General features: G+C 45.3%; 1 long non-coding RNA gene across 1 annotated transcript; it reads right to left on the minus strand.

Annotated features, from left to right (window-relative positions):
• Positions 1-9,320: 9,320 nt before the first annotated feature.
• LOC311145744 lies at positions 9,321-14,096 on the minus strand. The gene is made up of 3 exons (XR_014614626.1): positions 14,014-14,096; positions 13,159-13,232; positions 9,321-12,885 (listed from the first exon to the last, which is right to left on the minus strand). It is a non-coding gene; the product is annotated as an uncharacterized lncRNA (long non-coding RNA).
• Positions 14,097-14,915: the final 819 nt, after the last annotated feature.

The raw sequence follows: 14,915 nt of genomic DNA on the forward strand, positions 1-14,915 counted from the left end.
ACTGCTGATTACATAGAGGTCATAAAAACCTCTTCAATAGGAAGGGGATGTCCGGGCCAAGCCTATAAAACTCCCCCAGCTTGAATCCTGAAGGGAATTCTTCTGCTGCCCAGCCCAGGGCTTGTAAGGCTGCTGCACCACAGTAGGGGAGACAGGAATGTCTACCTCTGCATTTCTTGATGGAATTAGAGCAAATATTATTCTTCATGATTTAATAGCATCCTCTTTCCTTGTACCTCCTCATGTCTTTGATCAATGGGGAAAGTAGAGGAGGCAACAGGAAAAGTACATTCTAGATCATCTCTAGGCAGGGTTGAGTGTATCTTATACATCCTCTTCATGTCAGTTAACTTGACATATTGTAACTTGGGACATATCCACTGTCATTTGCTGAATGTAACATTTTCCACAGCACAAAACCATTGGTTGAGAGAGGACTGCATACTGTAGTGTATATCTGTATGGTGCAGTAAATATGAACAGTATGTGCTGATGTAGGGACATGCGCAGTGATGTCCAACAACACAAGGACACTAGAGGAGCAGATTCCTTCTCTGAACTCACTGGACTATACAAATTGGAATTCTCCAACAAATGTTGTTCTGTATGAATTAGCTTTGGTTTATATCCTCAGGATTGATCAGACCCTGGGTCCACAGATGGCAAATGTTCGCTTGGATTAATAATAATAATAATAATAAGCCATTTAGCAGACGCTTTTATCCAAAGCGACTTACAGTCATGTGTGCATACATTTTATTTTACTATTACTAGTGTTTAAGTCAGTACTTATTGCACTATATAGCTAACACTACACACACTGATCACTGAGGACTGAATTCATAAAGGCTCAACACCTTGCCCTCCGATACTGTGCAGAAACTTTTCGTAAGGTTGCATCTGAGAAATGAGTGTACAAAACATTAGGAACTTCTCTTTCCATGACATAGACTGACCAGGTGAATCCAGGTGAAAGCTATGATCCGTTATTGATGTCACTTGTTAAATCCACTTCAAATCAGTGTAGATGAAGGGAGGAGACAGGTTAAAGAAGGATGTTTAAGCCTAGAGACAATTGAGATATGGATTGTGTATGTGTGCTATTCAGAGGGTGAATGGGCAAGACAAAAGATTGAAGTGCCTTTGAACGGGGTATGGTTGTAGATGCCAGGTGCACCAGTTTGACTGTGTCAAGAACTGCAACGCTGCTGGGTTTTTCACGCTCAGCAGTTTCCCGTGTGTATCCTGAAGTGGTCAGCCGGATCTGAACACAATCAGACCACATAGCGACTTTTGTGCGTCTAGACCCATCTTTTCAATGCGATCTTCATATTCTGATAGCAGAAGTCGCATGTAAGTGTTAAGTATAGACACAACTGGTCCACCACCCAAAGAACATCCAGCCAACTTGACACAACTGTGGGAAGCATTGGACAGTGTCTACTGATCACACTGATGTATTTGTCCAGGAACCTTGCAAGACAGACAGTCAATATTCCATTTACAGGTAGATTCCCATTGTAGGGCCATTGAACAGTTGAACATCAATTAAAGACCCTCATACTAGAGGTTGTATTCAGATCAACACCTTTAAAGACCCTCATACTAGATGTTGTATAAAGGTATCAACACCTTAATACGGTCATCAAAACAAGTTGCACCATACGTACAAAATAGGGTCTGGGACACTGCAAGACTTACAAATCTAAAGCATTGTATTTAAAATGACTGTTATACTGCATAAGAACTAAATTAACTAAATAGTATGAGACCACACAGATGTGTTAATGTAAAGGCTTTCTTTTTTCTCTCTTCATTATAAGCCCATGCAGTCAACAAGGAGTGGTCACCCTAGGGACATTGGAAAAGGCATCTGGCGTCTTTATTGTAAAATGGAGCCGTAGCCATTTCAATCAAGAGCGATATTGCCAACCCAACCTCTCAAAACGTGACTAGAATTACAGTATAAATGAGGTTGCAATAATACAATTAATTATTTAGGCTTGCAGCTTTCTCTTTTGCTATGATAGCATCCTGCTGTAACCTTATCAGAGGACAATGGCATGTAGTCACCTAGAATTACTTTGAACCTTTTCTGTGGGATAAATACAGTAGGGTCTTGTTGTTCTGATACATGGAATGTTAATGGTAGCCGAAAGCATGTAATGCTGGTTGGGTTTCCCATGGCATGGCTTTCAGCCTGTTGTTACATAAAAAAAAAAAAACATTTTAGTCATTTAGCAGACGCTCTTATCCAGAGCAACTTACAGTTAGTGAGTGCATACATTTTTCATAGAGAGAGGAACATCCAAGGACTCATCAGATCAGGCAGGTGTCTTTTCAGTTTGGTTGGACTCTAATTAGCAGATGAACCCTGTTCTGTTTGAATTTGGACACAATGGCCTCAACATTGAGAGTCCGAGAGCTGCTCTCCATCTCCATCACATCAGAGGCTCCTGCTCTGCCAGCTTACTGAATCGTCCCGCGTGGCGCTCCCTCCCTCAGTCTGACCTGCCCATGCAGCTTTAATGCTCTCTGATCCATTCACAGCCATTAAAATCCCATCCTGTGCAGCAAGATGGATCTGAGGTAAATGGAGACTGACTGGCCATTTGGTTTGTGTTTCCCCATTAATTCGGTTCCCAAGCCACCGTGGCTCTGCAGGGCTCTGCCGTCATAGAAGAGGACAGGCCAGGTCTGGATGTCAGGACCCATTCATATTCAACTAGATCAGGGATGAGCAATTTTGATGGGAGTGGGGGCCACAAGAAATCTGAACTCATCATGAGGGGTCGCAGTGGCTCGCAGGTCTGCGCACTGACATCTATACCCACACATGGAGTCAACTGATTTGTGCAGTTAATCTACTTAACTCAGTGAAGATGATATATGGCGTCATTCCGTCTCATAATTCAAAGAAGCAGATGGAATGTTGAGAATGCGGAGGATCATGTTGAGGAGCTGAGAGATAGTTGAGAGTTCAGAGAAAAATGTTGCGTGCCCAGAAAGTGGAATTGAGAGCAAGAAATTAAGTGTCGAGCTCAGCATCTGTTAGGCCTACTGCTGCTAGGTAGCTCTCTCTCTCTGCTCTCCCCCTCCCCTCTGTCTGTTCTTAATTGCAGGAGTGAAGTCTGGTGTGCGGGAGTCAGGGTTCCAGCTGCAGCTCATTCACCATAATCACCTCAGCCTTAAAGACCCGGTCAAACTTGCCACTCATCGTCAGATCATAGTCAAGACGACCATGTTAGTCTCGCTGCTGACTCAACATGCTTGTTTTCGTTCTTTGTGTTTTTGGCCTGTTCTATTTATATTTCTCCTGTGCCACAGATTATTGGAACCTGACTCCTGCCTCCGCTTCACTCCTGCCACCACCATCCTGCTTTCCACTACTGGACATCACATTTGGACTCACCACGGACACTAGGACGTTACGGTACCACTCCTGCTCAGAACCCTGGATCTGTTACCCTCCCTGTAGACCTGGACTTGCTCTTCCCCTATTTTTGGAAACCTGGACAATTTAACTTTGAAATAAACCTGTTAAACCTTCTCTGGCTCGGTGTAGTTGTCTGCATTTGGGTTAATATTCAGTTTAAATCGTGACAGTATGATCTGACCAAACATGAACCCAGCAGACAGTAGCTCAGATACCACCCCAGAGTTCACTCAAATTCGGACTGCCATAGCCAATCAGGGCATTTTACTTACCAACATGATACTTTGTTTAAGACTATTTCTGAGAACAGTCAGATGCTGCTTAATCAGGTTCAATTACTCACCAATCAAGTGTCTGCCCTTACTACCCAAGTTAATACTGCACCCCTCGTTCATGGCATACAAACTGCTCCTTCTCCCGCTCCGCCTGTTTTTCCTGCTCCTCCAGCCCAGATCAGAGAGCCTTTTGTTCCTGCTCCAGAGCGCTATGACGGGAACATGGGAACCTGTGGTGATTTTTTGACTCAATGCTCGTTAGTGTTTGAACAACAGCCACTCACCTACGCCTCAGAAAGATCCCGTATTGCCTACCTTATCAACTCTACTAGCGGTTCCGCTCGTTCTTGGGGATCAGCGGTCTGGGAGAGTCAGTCGGACGTTTGCAACTCTTACGTTGCCTTCACCACTAAGATGAGGAAGGTTTTCGACCACCCCGTACGGGACAAGGAGACTGCTAAACGGTTGTTTTCTCTTCGGCAGGGGTCTCGCAGTGTGGCGGAGATGGCAGTGGAGTTTCGGACTTTAGCGGCAGTGAGTGGTTGGAATGACGAGGCATTACAAGGAGTGTTCATTAATGCTTTGTCTGAGACTTTGAAAGATGAATTGGTGTCATATGATGAATCGCCTACGCTGGATAATCTTATTTCACTCACCATCAGGTTGGATAATCGGATTCGGGAGCGCCGCCGTGAGAGGAGTGTTAGTTCCAAGCAACCTGTCTGTCGTCAACCAACTCCTCCCCGCCTCTTCCCTACGGAGAAGGCCGAGTCTTCCCGAGTCAATACTAGGAGCACTGAACCCGAAGCCATGGAGGTGGGTCGTGCACGGTTGTCCTCAGAGGAGCGTGCACGTCGAATTCAGGCTCGTGTCTGCCTGTATTGTGGAGAAGCTGGTCATTTCGTTCCTTCCTGCCCAGTTCGTCCGGGAAAAGGGCCGGCTCATCATTAATGGGAGAAGTTTTGGTGAGCCGAGCAGCGGATTCTTCCTCTTCTCCCCGCATTCTGCTCCAGGCATCCCTCCAGTGGCAGTCCCAGAATTTCCCTGTTAGTGCGCTGGTTGACTCTGGTGCCGATGAAAGCTTTTTAGATCGAGAGTTGGCTCAACAAATGGATTTAGAGACTGTTCCTATGGACCGTCCGCTGCAGGCTAAGGGTCTAAATGGACAATTGTTGACCCGTATTACTCATCAGACTGTCCCTGTTTGTCTCAGAGTGTCGGGTAATCATCAGGAGAACATTCAATTTCACAGAATTGACTGCCCACAGACCCCCCTGGTCCTTGGTATCCCCTGGCTCATAAGACACAATCCACACATTGATTGGGTGACAGGTAGAATTGTTTCATGGAGCACATTTTGTCATGTTAACTGTTTGTGTTCTGCTCAGACCCCTGCCAACACTGTTCCTCAACCTCCACTGGAGTCCATGGATCTCTCTGCTGTCCCTGACGTGTATCATGACCTGGCATCCGTTTTCTGCAAACACAGAGCTACTTCTCTTCCTCCTCACCGGCCATACGACTGCGCCATTGACCTCCAGCCAGGAGCCCCTCTCCCTAACAGTCGCCTGTACAATCTCTCCCGCCTGGAGACGGAGGCTATGGAGAACTACATTCGGGACTCCTTGGCGGCAGGTATTATTCGTCCTTCCTCGTCACCTGTAGGAGCGCGATTCTTTTTTGTTGGGAAAAAGGATAAGACCCTCAGACCCTGTATTGATTTCCGTGGACTTAACAACATCACCATTAAGAACAAATATTCTGCCTTTAATTAATTCTGCTTTTCCCCTCCTTCATGGTGCAACTATCTTTACGAAACTGGATCTACGAAATGCGTATCACCTGGTGCGTATTCGTAAAGGCGATGAATGGAAGACTTCCTTCAACACACCCTTGGGACATTTTGAGTATCTGGTTATGCCTTTTGGTTTGTCTAATGCCCCTGCTGTTTTTCAGGCACTAGTGAATGATGTCCTTCGGGACATGTTGAATCGTTTTGTTTTTGTCTATCTGGATGATCTCCTGATTTACTCAAAGTCCTCCCAGGAACATGAACTGCATGTGCGCCAGGTGTTGCAAAGGTTGTTGGAAAACAAACTATTTGTGAAGATGGAGAAATGTGAATTTCATGTGTCTGAAACCTCTTTTTTGGGTTACATAATAGCTCAGGGGGAGTTGCGGATGGACCCAGCTAAGATCTCTGCTGTCACGGACTGGCCAGCCCCCTCCACCCGCAAACAACTTCAACGATTCCTGGGGTTTGCGAACTTCTACAGGAGGTTCATCAAAGACTACAGCCGCATTGCTGCGCCACTCACCGCTCTCACCTCCATCTCACTACCGTTCGCTTGGAATGAAGGGGCCGAATCAGCGTTCAAAGAGCTGAAACATCGCTTTGCCTCGGCTCCCATTCTGATGCAGCCTGACCCCGACCGCCAGTTTTTCGTGGAGGTGGACGCATCCGACACTGGTGTAGGTGCGGTGTTGACACAACGTTCACCTGAAGATAACAAACTGCATCCCTGTGCTTTTCTTTCACGAAAACTTTCTCAGGCAGAGAGGAATTATGATGTTGGCAATCGTGAACTGCTCGCCGTTAAGCTGGCTCTCGAGGAGTGGCGGCATTGGTTGGAGGGGGCGGAACAACCCTTCATCGTTTGGACGGATCATAAAAATCTTGCATACATCCAGTCAGCGAAGCAGCTCAATCCCCGTCAAGCCAGGTGGGCACTATTTTTTGGTAGATTCAATTTTTCCCTGTCTTACCGTCCTGGGTCACGCAACGTCAAGCCTGACGCCCTGTCTCGTGTTCATTCTGCTGTTGATACTGGTAGTAACCCTGAAACCATCTTGCCTCCTACCTGCAGTATTGCTGCCATTACATGTGACATCGAAGGAATTGTTAGACAGGCTCAACATCTACAAGCTGACCCTAGGAGCGGTCCTCCTAACCGGTTGTTTGTCCCTGAGTCTGTTCGCTCCCAGGTACTTCAGTGGGCTCACTCGTATCCCCTTACCTGTCACCCTTTGTGGTCCTCTGTAGCTCAGCTGGTAGAGCACGGCGCTTGTAACGCCAAGGTAGTGGGTTCGATCCCCGGGACCACCCATACACAAAATGTGTATGCACGCATGACTGTAAGTCGCTTTGGATAAAAGTGTCTGCTAAATGGCTCATTATTATTATTATTATTATTATTATTATATTATTACTCGGATCCTTGACTTTTTGCGACGGAAGTTCTGGTGGCCCAGGATGGAGGCGGACACTCGAGCCTTCATTGCTGCTTGTACGGTATGTGCACGAAGTAAGAACTCCACCCAGGCCAGCGCTGGTCATCTACGACCTCTGCCAATACCCAGCCGTCCCTGGTCCCACATTGCATTGGATTTTGTCACTGGACTTCCCCCCTCGTCTGGAAAGACTGTCATTCTTACTGTAATTGATCGTTTTTCTAAGTTTGCTCATTTTTTGGCCCTACCTAAACTGCCTACTGCCAGAGAAACTGCTGATATTTTGGTTGAATATGTGTTCCGCTCTCATGGTCTACCCACTGATATTGTCTCTGACAGGGGTCCCCAGTTTGTCTCCCAGGTATGGAAAGCTTTCTGTAAAGCTTTGGGCATCACATCCAGCCTGTCCTATGGATATCACCCCCAGACCAACGGGCAAGCCGAGAGAGCGAACCAGGAGATGGAGACCGCTCTCTGCTGTGTCACAGGGTCTAACCCTGGGTCATGGAGCTCCATGCTCCCCTGGGTGGAATATGCTCATAACACCTTGACTAACGCTTCCTCTGGTTTGTCTCCCTTTCTGTGTGCTCTTGGTTATCAACCTCCCCTGTTCCCTTTTCAAGAGAGGGAACTGGCGGTACCCTCGGTGCAGTCCCACATGCGCCGCTGCTTCAAGGTCTGGAGGAAGGCCAGGGTAGCTCTGTCCCGAGCTTCGTCGTACATGCAGAGGCAAGCCAACCGTCACCGGTCCCAGGCTCCCGGTTACTCTCCTGGTCAAGAGGTATGGCTTAAGTCACGTGATCTTCCATTAAAAGTGGAATCTAAGAAGATGGCGCCGCGTTTTATAGGACCGTTTAAAATACTGTCTATTGTTAACCCCTGCGCGGTTAAACTACAGCTTCCTGCCTCCCTACGGGTTCATTCCACTTTTCATGTGTCCCAAATTAAGCCTGTGTCTGTTAGCCCTCTGTGCCCGCCCTCTCGTCCCCCTCCTCCGCCCAGGGTCGTGGGTGGGGGTCCTGTCTACACTGTCCGGCGACTTCTGGATGTTCGCCGCCGGGGTCGTGGTTTCCAGTACCTGGTGAATTGGGAGGGTTATGGTCCTGAGGAACGTTCCTGGGTTCCCAGGAGCTTCATTGTGGATCCTGCTCTGGTCCGTGATTTTCATCGGTTACATCCTGATAAACCCTGTCGGCCGCCGGGTGGCGTCCGTAGAGGGGGGGGTACTGTTAGGCCTACTGCTGCTAGGTAGCTCTCTCTCTCTGCTCTCCCCCTCCCCTCTGTATGTTCTTAATTGCAGGAGTGAAGTCTGGTGTGCGGGAGTCAGGGTTCCAGCTGCAGCTCATTCACCATAATCACCTCAGCCTTAAAGACCCGGTCAAACTTGCCACTCATCGTCAGATCATAGTCAAGACGACCATGTTAGTCTCGCTGCTGACTCAACCTGCTTGTTTTCGCTCTGTGTTTTTGGCCTGTTCTATTTATATTTCTCCTGTGCCACAGATTATTGGAACCTGACTCCTGCCTCCGCTTCACTCCTGCCACCACCATCCTGCTTTCCACTACTGGACCTCATTTTTGGACTCACCACGGACACTAGGACGTTACGGTACCACTCCTGCTCAGAACCCTGGATCTGTTACCCTCCCTGTAGACCTGGACTTGCTCTTCCCGTATTTTTGGAAACCTGGACAATTTAACTTTGAAATAAACCTGTTAAACCTTCTCTGGCTCGGTGTAGTTGTCTGCATTTGGGTTCATATTCAGTTTAAATCGTGACAGCATCTCCCTGCTCATGGTATACTTGCCTGCGCTCTCTCGAAATTAACCTGTGCTTGCGTGATATGAACTCTGTGTGCTTGACATGTTACTCAAATATGATTTGCAGCCTTATTGACCAATCATAGCACTGCTTTTTGTTATAGTGCCATCACTCAATTATCTAGCTAATGTCGCCCATATAGCTACTTTCACACATTGCATTCATGATTGCTACTGTAGTATCAACTGGCTTGCTATATTAGCCAGCTCTAGATGCGAGGGGGAAATTAATATTTTTATATTATCTATAAAGATGATAAAAAGGCCATTAGGCAGCTAGCTAGGTTGAAACTCCGGGGGAAGAGATAGTACGAATTAGTTATCTAGCTAGCTATCAGCTGAGTTCATCAATGTAGCTAATGATAGGTTTCTAAAAAAAATAAACTATATATTTGCTAGTTATATTTTAAAGACTTAAGCACATCACACCCAAACAGATGTAAAACTTTAGGGACCTCCCGAGCACCAGGAAAATGTCCTTGTTTTACATTTACATTTAAGTCATTTAGCAGACACTCTTATCCAGAGCGACTTACAAATTGGTGCATTCAACTTAGGATAGCCAGTGGGCCAACCACCCTTTTTTTATGAGGGGGGTGTATTGAGGTTTATTATGGAGTTTATTCAGGAAGGTGCAATATGTTAGATACAAATACAGGTAACTGCCAAAATAATGGAAACACATGGGTAAATGAGGGAAACAAAGTATATTGAAAGCATGAGCTTCTACACCGGTGTGGTTCCTGAGTTAATGAAGCAATTAACATCCCAGCATGCTTAGGGTCATGTATAAAAATGCTGGGCAGGACATTATTTTGGCTACCATGGCTATGCCCCCATAGGATGACAATGCCCCCATCCACAGGGCACGAGTGCCTGAACGGTTTGATGAGCATGAAAACGATGTAAACCATATGCCATGTCTGTCTATCACCAGATCAACCAATTGAACACTTATGGGAGATTCTGGAGTGGCGCCTGAGACATTTTCCACCACCATCAACACAAACGGATGGAATTTCACGTGGAATAATGGTGTCGCATCCCTCCAATAGAGTTAAGACACTTGTAGAATCTATGCATCATTGAAGCTGTTCTGGCTTGTGGTGACCCTACTAAGACACTTTATGTTGGTGTTTTTATTTAGGCAATTACCTGTAGATCCACACGTTGTCTATCATGCAGAATTGTCATCTCATCAGACGTGGGTGATTTCTGTCCCAGGTAGCTGCAAAAACCTGGTGCCTTTCTCAAAATTCCCTGGTTTTCCAGAAAACCTGGTTGGAATATTTACAGAATCATGAGGGAATAAGCAGGAAATCTGGATCCTCCAACCAGGATTTCTGGAAAATCTGGGGATTTTCGCAATCCTAGTCCCAGGGGACAGAACTGTGTGTACGCTTTTATTCCTGCCTAGCGCAAACATCTCATTAAACTAATCATGGTCTTAAACTTAGACCACAATTAGTTGAGTGAAGTGTTTGTAGAGTGCTAGAACAAAAACCTGTACACTCCTGTTTAAAAAAATGTGGCTGTCTTGACTACAATTGTCTAAATACAGGTACAATTATATTTTGCTAATCCATGATGGTTTGTCATCTGACTTTCAAGGTGCCTGGTGGAGATAGATGTAACCATACGCCAAGGCAGGTCATTTCCCCACATACAGGTTAAGGCCTGCTACCAGCAGGAACATGGAGCACCCCATTTCAGTGTCAGTAAGTCATGACGGCACACATCACTCACAGTTAAGGCAAGCACAGGGTCAAGCTGCAGTGCAGCGCCCCTGGATGGAGAGCATGTTGTGCTGTTAATGGCCTTGCTCAAGGGCCTGACAGTAGGGAATTATCTTTAGGATGTGAACCCAGCAGCCCTTCAGTTGCCAGATCAATTCCCTCCTTTTTTCCAGCGCCTGGCCCGGGATTCGAAGCAGCCACCTTTCAGTTATAGGTCCTACTCCTAAAGGTGCTCCCTACCGATCCTATTTGAAGAACTAATACTCCACTCATATGAGGAGTGGAGAAGCCTTATGCACCATAAACCTGCCTACTGGATTAACTTCCTGTCAGAGAGACTGTGATTAGAGGGTTAGACCGGAGGCCCTGGGCCAAAGGGAGGTCACAGGTGAGGGCTTAGGGGTCAGAGAGTGGGCCAGTTCATTTAACATGGCCCAGTGCCCCGGGTGGGTGGAGTTTGTACATTTTAGACCATTCCATTGGTCCTTAAGTGAAATCTCCACCCCTGCAGGGCACCGGGCCATGCAAAACAAACTCGCCCAGTAAGAGGGGACGTTTTACATTAAAATACAACTTGAAGCACTTAGTAAGTTTGCCTTCAAATCAAAATGCATGTCCAACGCAGCAGTGTGGTGAGGAGAAACACTGCTTTAAGTTAATGGATGCATCTTTGCAACTTTTCTGACAGACAGCGCAACACAATGCTAGGGCCTCCCCAACACACTCCTCATTGAGTTGCTGCGTCTTTTACACATCCATGTCTGATTTGAAGGCCCCCTTAGTCCGCAATAATCAACAATATACTTGTTAGATGTTAACTCTTGCTCTTTCAAGCACACTCAGTACTTCTATCCATCCCTCTCCAGGCGCTACAGAGACAGAATATGCCAAGGACCTCCAGAGCCTTCTGAACAACTACCTGCGATCTCTCCAGAGCACAGAGAAGTAGGCTCCGCTCGTAATAGTATACTTATGGCACCTTCACTATTGCTGTCCGTGTATCTGTGTGATATAGCATATAATGGTCCTCTGTAGCTCAGCTGGTAGAGCACGGCGCTTGTAACGCCAGGGTAGTGGGTTCGATCCCTGGGACCACCCATACACAAAAATGTATGCCTGCATGACTGTAAGTCGCTTTGGATAAAAGCGTCTGCTAAATGGCATATTATTATTATATTATTAATCAGGATCACTGGTTGGATTTACTGTACTCACTTCAAAACGTATAAATAATGCTCTCTCCTCCCTCTAAAAAACAAATATCTTTCCCCCTGTCCCCAGGTGAGTCTGCTGGGCAATTGAACTCTAGAGCAGCACATAAAAAAAAAAATCATGCCACCCTGTTGTCAGCAAGCCGTTCCCTGAGGAAGGAACGTTCAAGGCTTTCAATGGCCATTGAAATACATTATTTATTTAACAATAGCTAAAAGTCCCAAGTGGACAAGTCCAAAAAGATCAAATGGGAAAAGTCCTATTTTAAAAAGTATTTGAGGACTGTTCCATGGTCACACCACTGCAGGCTCGCTGAGGGATCCAAGCCAGTGTTCGCAGCAGTCCTCTCCTGGGTTGTGTTGTACTGAGTGAAAGAAAGATTCTGTCAGCAGATTGTGCTGAAATGCTGTAGGGCCAATTACAATAAAACTCCACAATAACTCTCCAAAAATTATTAAACAAAATTACAATAAGCCACAATAGAACTAAGGAAAGGAGTATAAAGGTCATGGGGAAATAGTAAATAGATTTAAACAAACTTAAATGGGAAATCAAAAAGGCTTGATACAGTAATTTAAACCAAACTAAATGGAGGCAGGGGATAGTGGCTCAAGTAATGTTATCTAGTCACGAAAGTTAAGGTTTTCTATTGTCGTTGGGGGGACACTAGTGACTCAAATAGTTCAGATGTGAGCAGTGAGTGTTCAGGAAGAAAAGTCACTATAATCGATAATGACTTGTCGAGTGCGATCGAAAGGAATTCGCCCCGAATTGTGCTTCACCCTTCCAGTATCCCAAAATACCTCCTCTCTGGTTCACAGTAGGCGCACTACTGTACTGGCTGTGTGTAGCACACAAAGCAGTAGAGAATGTTGGCAGGAAGTGCTAGCAGGTGAAATGTTGGAAATGGAATATGGAGCAGTACTTAGCTTTTGGGAAGGGTGAAGCGTTCACCCTCCCAATTCCCAGAAAGGCCTTCTTGCTCAGTTTCAACACTGGTCCCGGTCTGCTCCAGCAACAGCACACGTTCTCCTCAGTCACCTCAGCTCCGGCTCTGCAGCCTCGCTGCTCCCAGCTCACGTCGATGGCGTGCTGCTTCTGGCATTGACTTTAAATAAAGAACAGGTGCAAGCAACTCCCAGGTCCCAATCAGTGACGTGTCAATTAATTACTCCTGTGATCAACAGGAGGAAGAGTTACAAGGGGCAAAAGAGGTACGCACCTTATATTTGTCTGGGTGAAACCCGTACCAGGTGAATTGGGTTCTGGGCATATAATGCAACGTATGGGGGCAGCTTTTAATAGATACATAGTCACCTCCATGACATACCTTTCATCACCAAAGCCCTGTTAGCATTTACTGTTCATGTTGCTGAACAATCCAACCCAATGATATAAATGGGCAATTCACACACAATATTCAGTTCATAAGCATTGACTGTAATACCTCTGCCGTGCAACAACAGCTTTCTTCCTGGTCTGTCAGCATGCTCCTTTGTAGTAATCTTACTCCCTCTCCACCTGGAATGCAATAACAACAAAAACATGAATAACAATGTACCTACTCAGTCAGTAACTTAGCTAACTAATGAATCATTAATAAAAATAAATAAATAAATAATAAATAATAATTAATGTGTACATATACAAGCCTATTCTTTATTAGCCAAATTGTACCAAAACAGCCTCTTTGCTACTTTTTCAGTTACCAATTCATCAATAAACAGTAACGAACTCGTTTGGCAAAGAGTGTTCTATAGTCAGTAGCAGGTCATTAAAATATAGTTAGCAAATATATAGTTTTTATTTTCTAAAATAATTAGCTAGCTACATTGATGAACTCAGGTAATGGTGGAAGTTAGCTCTTCCCAAGCAGTTTCAATGTAGCTAGGCTCATCCAACAGGCTTAAGCTGCAGTGAAACAAAGACAATACCAGACCAGACAGCCTGACCATGATCCTATTGCGTTTAAACTAGCTAACGTTAACTACCTAATGGCCTTTTTATCATCTTTATAGATAATATAAATATTTGTTTTCCCCTCGCATCTAGAGCTGCCTAATAGCAAGCCAGTCCGGTAGCTAAGATGCATACAATGTGTGACATTAGTTGCTATATGGGCGACGTTAGATAAATGAGTGAGATGAAATCCGAAGGAATGACATCACATCCGAAAAATATTTTTAGCTGGAATTATTGAGTCTACCATTACAGATATCCACTGGCAAATCTTTACATAAATGAGATAATCAAAAACACGTTGAAATAGCATTAGGATGAATTAGCTAGCTAGCTTTCTTACCAAAAATAAGTGTGTGTTGTGTGAAGTCCTCCATGTTGCAATGTGGCTACTGGTTAGCTAGCTACCTGGGATGTAAACATCACGTTGGTCCCACCTTTCATTTAGCTAGCTAACCAATCACTGGCATTGTAACAAAACTCAGTGCTGTGATTGGTCAATAGGGCTGGCAATCATATTTGAGTAACACGTTATTGTAGATTTGCGACCACACAAGTGCATTTCGAGAGAGCGCAGGCAAGTACAGTGGGGAAAAAAGTATTTAGTCAGCCACCAATTGTGCATGTTCTCCCACTTAAAAAGATGAGAGAGGCCTGTAATTTTCATCATAGGTACACGTCAACTATGACAGACAAATTGAGGAAAAAAAATCCAGAAAATCACATTGTAGGATTTTTAATGAATTTATTTGCAAATTATGGTGGAAAATAAGTATTTGGTCACCTACAAACAAGCAAGATTTCTGGCTCTCACAGACCTGTAACTTCTTCTTTAAGAGGCTCCTCTGTCCTCCACTCGTTACCTGTATTAATGGCACCTGTTTGAACTTGTTATCAGTATAAAAGACACCTGTCCACAACCTCAAACAGTCACACTCCAAACTCCACTATGGCCAAGACCAAAGAGCTGTCAAAGGACACCAGAAAGAAAATTGTAGACCTGCACCAGGCTGGGAAGACTGAATCTGCAATAGGTAAGCAGCTTGGTTTGAAGAAATCAACTGTGGGAACAATTATTAGGAAATGGAAGACATACAAGACCACTGATAATCTCCCTCGATCTGGGGCTCCACGCAAGATCTCACCCCGTGGGGTCAAAATGATCACAAGAACGGTGAGCAAATATCCCAGAACCACATGGGGGGACCTAGTGAATGACCTGCAGAGAGCTGGGACCAAAGTAAC

Source organism: Coregonus lavaretus (assembly GCF_964263955.1).
Source record: "Coregonus lavaretus genome assembly, chromosome: 18".
Taxonomy (NCBI): domain Eukaryota; kingdom Metazoa; phylum Chordata; class Actinopteri; order Salmoniformes; family Salmonidae; genus Coregonus; species Coregonus lavaretus.